A 7,038-nucleotide genomic window follows, 5' to 3' on the forward strand; every position below is an offset into this window, starting at 1 on the left:
ATAGGCTTAATTTTTAGAGGAAAAAAACAAAAAACTAAGGTCTCATTTGGTAATCATTTGGCTTTTTGATTTTTGTTTTTAAAAATCAAGCTTATTTCATCCACGTTTACAATGATTTGTATATTTCTTAAATACAATGGTTGAATTCTTAGCCAAATTCCAAAAAAAAAAAAAAATTGAGAGCATTTTTGTAGTTCTCAAAATTTGACTTGGTTTTTTAAATAATTAGTGAAAAGTTGATAACAAATTCATAAATTTGAATGTAAAAATAGTGTTTATAGGCTTTCAAAAAACAAAAATAAAAAATAAAATACTTATTAAATAGAGCTTAAATGGTTATAAAACGATAACTAACTTTTTGTATCTGGTTCGATCACCACATTTATTTTTTTTAGTTAAAAATTTTCGTTTGGGAGAAGAACTTATGCACCTACGGTTTGTTTCTTAACCTTGATAAGAAGGACAATTTTTAAACCTTTTTTTTTTAAGCTTTAAAAACTTGGCTGTCATTTAAACAAAGTTCTTGGAAATTAAATTACATTAAATATATATATATAAGTATTATATTAAAATTTAAGTCTTCAAACGTATATATAGTCGAGAGCAAAATTTTGCCACCCAACCACATGGCCCATTATTTTGGTGCCACATGTCTGTTTCTTTTCCTTTTCCTTTTCATTCTTTTTTCTTTTTCCTTTCTTTTTCGTTCCGTTCATTTACAAGAAATAATTGATACGATAGCTAACGAAAAAAACTATAATAGATCTTTTATAGTCTTTTTCAAAGGTCCTAATAACCCATATTAATGATAACGTCTTTTGTTAATTATACCAAATGCTATTAAAAATCTAAAATCTATAGTATTTACCTTGCTATGAAAATATATTATAGCGTTACTAATAAAGCTATAATAAGTTTAAAGTGAGCTATTATAACTTTGTAATAGCATTTTATTTATGTTATTATAAGTTTTTAGAAGCCTTTTATATGTACTATTATGAAGATTTTATAGCCTTTTCTTAATGTTATTAGACAAATTTATAGCTTTTTCTCATCAATGATAAATTACCAATTGTCATAATGGCTATTTTTAGCCAATTTTCATTATTTATAACAATATGGCAAACCATTTCACTAATATTCATCAAATTTCATATAAATGATAGATGGAAAATATACATGGATTATATATAATAAAGTATCATGACACGTAAAATATCACAAGTTTCATCTCACAATTGAAATTTTGTAATCCCTTACATGACACATTTAATTAATGTAATACAATGAAAGAAAGTTACAAAGTAATTAATACAAAATGATTAGCAAAATACAAGATTCACCAACTTTTGAATATTTCCGTAATGAGTACAAAATTTAAGGGTTAAGTGAGTTGTCATCTTCATTTTTCATCAATATGCAAAGCCTCATTCCATCCACCTACAAAAAAAATTCCAAAAAAAATCATATACACTAGTTTACTAGGTGAAGAAGACCATCAACCATCAATTCTAAGTCGCTAACCTCTTACTTTGAGCCTTAAACCACTTAAAGAGCAAATAATGTTTCAACTTTTTCTAGTTGCCAAAATTTACTATTAAGAACTAAGAAACCTTCTCATTATTTGATTCAATTCCTCAATTAATATACAAATATAAAGTATAATTGAGCAACTTTTTGCTGAATCTAAAGTCTAAGATCTTAAGGTTTATTATATTCCAATGGTAGCACCAAATACAAAGTTGTCTACAATCAAACAACTCACATGAACCTTTTCTAATGGCTTTCAAAGTGGTAGAAAATAGACAATCTACTTAATACGCTTCTGGTTTTACTTCAATTAGTAAAACAAATTGAAACCACCCCACACACACTAATTTGAGTATCTTCCATGTGATATCTACCCCCATCCCCTCCAAATCTACTTTGATTTGAAGTCTCTTAATTTGGCATTTCCCACTTAAAAACCTCAAAAATCCAAAGAAAATCTCCCACTTCTATGTAGGACATGGTTGTGAAAAAAAAAGTTCATATTTAGAAACTTCTATAATTAACTATACCAATAGAATTTTTCATCTAAAAAAACAATGAACGATTTCTAAGTTTAAGAAACCATAGTGGTAGTCTCCTTCAAATTTTATAATATTTAAAAGCAAAAATAAAGGCGAAGTGAAATTTGAACTTCAAGACTTACAAATTAAGTGTGGTATACAATAGAGGACCTCCATGTCGCACTTAACTCTTATGCACCTCCACATCACACATAACTCTGAAGAAGATAAATTTTGATAAATAAAATATATTATGAATTATGTTTATCTCCCAAACTTAAAAAACAGATTACATAAGATGCAAAAAAAGAAATCAAAACAAAGAAGGTGGCAAAAACAAATAGAAAATAAGAAGATAACAAGGTAAAGTTAGGTTGTAATGGAGCCCATCTGAAATCCAAAAATTTGTAGATGGCCAAAATGACAACAATTTTTCTCCAGCAATAAATCTGAAGAAATGCACAGCAAAGAACATAAGTCCATTATGGTTTAGTTGGGAAGGGAAGAGAAAACAAAAGTGAGCCTAATTAGTAGAAGAGGAGAGGCAATGATGTAAGTTTTGAGGATTTCTTGAGGGAGCATTGAGTGGGGGAAAATCGAGTGGGTGAGCATCAAATGGGTGAACATTAAATGAGGGAGCATCGAGTGGGTGAGCATCGAGTGGGGGATCGAGGATCGAGTTTTAGACCAGATCAAGACTTAGATCGAGTTCTGGACCGGATCGAGTTCTTCATAGTGGGGATCGAGGATCAAGTTTGAATGGTCGAACACCAACGCTAGAACGAAGTTGCACACATAAACGTACAGATCTGAGTAGAATGCACAATCTGGTTGACGATGAAAGCACGTGTGATTGGACAAAGGACAGGGAAGCTTTGGATTTGTGCATATGGCCGTTCGACGGAGGTAGAGAGTTGACAAAAGCAGTAGATTAAGAAGCAGTAGATTGAGAAGTATAAAACCCTAGGATTTGGACTCTGATACCATGTGGAAATAATATTTGAATCAATAATTTCTTATATTGACTTGAGATTTACGTAGAGAATTTTTAGAAAGGACAATAACCAAATTTCCTAATTATAGCCTAAATATATATATAATACATAAATTAAGGCTTAAATATCTCAACATAAACTCAAGAGAAAAAAAAATGTGTATTTTTGTGTTTTAGTGTACTACGTTAGACATTTTGAAAAGAAAAAAAAAATGAAAATGAAGTGTTAATGAAAGACAAAGAAGGGATAGAGAGAAATGAATGGGATCTTAGACAAAACAGAGCACCTAGAATTCAAGAAAATAAATTTTGCAACTAGTATAGAAGAATCAAACAATTCTACAACAAAAGGTTAGGGCTTTAATGAGTCCTCTTCAGCAAAGAAAAATTTTATATGAAACCATCTCAAATAGAAAAAGAATATTACCTAGTTTTTTTAGGACAAGCAACAACCAGATGGTTTTACTGGATCATCCTCTTCAGCAAATGGTTCAGGGCTTCAAATGTTTTGTTGCAAAAATGGTTTAAGAGGAGCCTCTGGTTGGAAAATATAAGAAAAATTTGCAATAACTGTGAGATTGAAAGGAAGAAAAAAAAAAGAGAGAGGGTGCAAAATAACAATTAAAAAAAAGAAATCAAATCTTATGAAAAGCTTAAGTATACTCAACACTATCAAACCAAATCTATCCTTCAACTCAGATCGATCAATACAACTACAAATGGAAAACGACGTAACGATTTGAAAGAAACTCAATACTAAATAATGTTTTTTTGTGTGAAACCTAACTCGAAGAAGAACCTATATCGCCCAGAACCACTATGTTCGAAGAACAATCTTCGCCACCCAGAACCACTCGGTTGGTACTAGATCTGTTGTCTAGACCAACTCTTCTCCGTTGTTCGTCACTTCCTCCATTAAGCCGCTGTAATATCTACATTGTCTCCTGTCGCTGAGAGTCCACTGCCACCAAATCAGATCTGCAACTGGTCTCTACCTTCCGTTCACCGTCGTGGATCTTCATATCTCATTGTTTCAAAAAGTACCCAAATTTTGATGCTATGAAACAAACATTTTTAGATCTAACAAAAGACAGAGTTAAAAGAAGAGAAAGAAATGGAGAGGAAGGGGAGAGAGAGAGAAAAAAAAATGTAGGGTAAGAGAAACAGAGAAAGCAAAAAAAAAAAAAAAAACAAAACAAAACAAAACAAAAAATAGAATTTTTTTTTTCCTTTCAATTTCATAGTCTAGTTTGAAAAAGGCTATATCCAAAGGCTATAGAAAGACTTTTTCTTGTAGCGTTCATCTTTGTCTTCTTCACCCTTTTTTTCCTCTTATTTTCTTTAAGGGTGTCATGTATATAAGATTTTTAGTTGACACCTCTTTTTGTGGACACAAATGTTTGGTAACTTCGAGTTGATGACCTATTTTTAAGGGCCAAACAAAAAAGACAAATTTTTTTAAGAAAAGCATGTTTTCTTTTCTTTTTTTTATAAGGTAAAATTATCATAACAATCCTTCGAAGCGTGCATGGTATCCCTTAATGCTTGATTCTCGCTACTCACTCTCGATGACTCAATACTTACTCGCTCTTGTTACTCATTCTCGATTCTCGCTCTAATATAGAGAGAGTTAAAAGATGAACAATCAATAGAGGAGAAATGAGTATCGAAGTGAGCGAGTGAATAGCAAGAATCAAACATCAAGGGTCACCTCGCATGCTTCACGTGATTGTCATAGTAATTTTATATGATGATGCAAGCCAAATGTAAAAAAATATATGTACGTAGTTCTGTAAAAAGATTGTCTTTTCTCATTTTGGCCGTGAAAAGGGGGTGTCGGTACAAAAATCCCAAAGGTTCTTGAATTGCAAACTTGGAGAATCTGAGAGGAGAAAATATGGGGGAATTGTTGCGGAGCTTTGCTGTAGAGGAAGTGTTGAAGAAGACAGTAAAGCTTGTAGCACAGCAAATGGGGCTGGCATGGGGGTTTAAGAAGGAGCTTTCAAAGCTGAGGGACTCTTTACTCATGGTAGAAGCCATTCTACTTGATGCTAACAAAATCAAGGCAGAGCATCAAGACTTGAAACTATGGGTGGAGAAGCTTGAAGATATCATTTTCGAAATCGATGTCTTACTCGACGAGCTCTCTTAAGAAAATCTTCGACACAAGGTGGAAACCGGGCTGGTACGCAGTTTCGTTTCATTTTGGAAACTCTTGATAAAAATTGTGGTGGCTTAGACAATAAGGAAGCTATACTTCAAGCGCTCCAAAAATTGTTTAGGGACAAAAAGTATTTTCTCATGGTTGATGATGTTTGGAATGAAAATCCCAATCTATGGAATGAGTTAAGGGCTTTCAATAAAAAAAATTTGGAAGTGTTATTTTGTGAGTACTAGGAGTGATGAAGTTGCTAATATTGTAGAGACAAGTCATCATAAAATTATCAAATGATCATTGTTGGACTTTTTTTCAAAAATGTGTATTTGGAAGTGGTTTGCCAATGATTCCAAGAATTGATCATGTAGTTCAAGAAGAGCTTGTTAAAAAATTTGGTGGCATACCATTGGTTGTGAAATTGTTTGGAGGAATGGTGAAATTAGACGATACTTGTGAAGAATTTCAATCAACTTTGGAAAATCTAATAAGAATTCTATTACAAGATGAAAATCATATTTTATCTATCATAAAATTGTGTGTGTGGACTGTCTGCCATGATCCTCATTAAAACAATTATTTGCCTATTGTTCAAACTTTCCACTCTTATTTATAAGAGAAGCACTCGTTCAAATATGGATAACACGGGGGTTTATTAAACTAACTAGTGGGAGCAATGTGATGATGGAGGATATTGGAGCAAATTACTTCAACATCTTGTTGTCTCGCTCCTTGTTTCAAGATGCCGTCAAGGATAATGGAGGGAGAATTATATATTGCAAGATGCACGATGTTATACACGATGTTGCATGTGTTATTTTAAATGCTCAGAAATTGAGGTTGGGTTATTCTATGGATGGAAATTCTCAGGGACACGAGGTTCTTTCAATCGGCCATGGAATACGAACACTTTATTGAAGTGAAATGATAGACCTTCCTACAAAATTGAGAAAATTGGTCAATTTAAGGTATCTAGGATTCTCTCTTTCAAGTTCAAACTAAACAAATGCCTCAACATTTGAGTCGATTGATTCAACTTCAAAAATTTTTGAGTTTTATAGTCGGGTTCAAGGAAGGATTTAAGATAGGAGGAGCTTGGTCCATTGAAAAATCTCAAAGGTGAATTAAGCCTTTCTCGTCTTGAGCGTCGGAAGTAAAATCGATGCCATGGCTGCAAATTTGGCAGAGAAGGATAACATTTCTGATCCATATTTTCAATAAAGCATTGTTTGTTGTTGGAAATTGGTGAATGTTCTTCCTTTTTTTAAGGTCCTCCAAAGCTTCGATCTTTAATATTTTTTTTTAGTGTAAATATTGGTTAATGTTCAAGGTCCTTCAACCCCTTTTCATCTCGATCTCTAAAGGGTAAGGAGTGGAACTATGAACTTCATGGAGTTATGACATCTGAAGAATTGTGAACTCCTGAGACTCACAATGTAAAGAGTTACTAGAGATAAAATAATTGATGTTTTTAGTATTCAGACTCAAACTCCTTAGACCAAACACCCTCTAATTGTGTGCAAGAAACAAAGAATTTTTGTGTTGAGACCTACTTTTGATTGAACCACGGTTAATCCTGGTTCCATTCTTCTTTCTCTACACATTTTATGATTGTTACTTTCTATTCAACTTATTGTCTATGGTATTGCTTGGTATTGTGTTGTTGCGGTTGATCTTAGGTTATTTTAAAGGTATTAATTGATTAACGACTGGTATTAAATGGAATATTATTCATCATTTATTTCTTTTTTACTTTTCTCATTATCAAGATGACAACGAAGTTTGAGGTGGATAGATTTATATAAGGATATTCTCTATAGTCGTGTTGATATTTCGAT

General features: G+C 32.4%; 1 long non-coding RNA gene across 1 annotated transcript; it reads right to left on the bottom strand.

Moving 5' to 3' along the window:
- Positions 1 to 1,216: 1,216 nt before the first annotated feature.
- On the bottom strand, positions 1,217 to 4,279 carry LOC120081322 (uncharacterized). Its single transcript, XR_016525494.1, has 4 exons — positions 3,833 to 4,279; positions 3,473 to 3,582; positions 2,195 to 2,269; positions 1,217 to 1,440 (listed from the first exon to the last, which is right to left on the bottom strand). It is a non-coding gene; the product is annotated as an uncharacterized LOC120081322 (long non-coding RNA).
- Between the last annotated feature and the right edge of the window lie 2,759 nt (positions 4,280 to 7,038).

Source organism: Benincasa hispida, chromosome 1 (genome assembly GCF_027475165.1).
Source record: "Benincasa hispida cultivar pf3 chromosome 1, pf3_genome.v1.1, whole genome shotgun sequence".
NCBI lineage: Eukaryota > Viridiplantae > Streptophyta > Magnoliopsida > Cucurbitales > Cucurbitaceae > Benincasa > Benincasa hispida.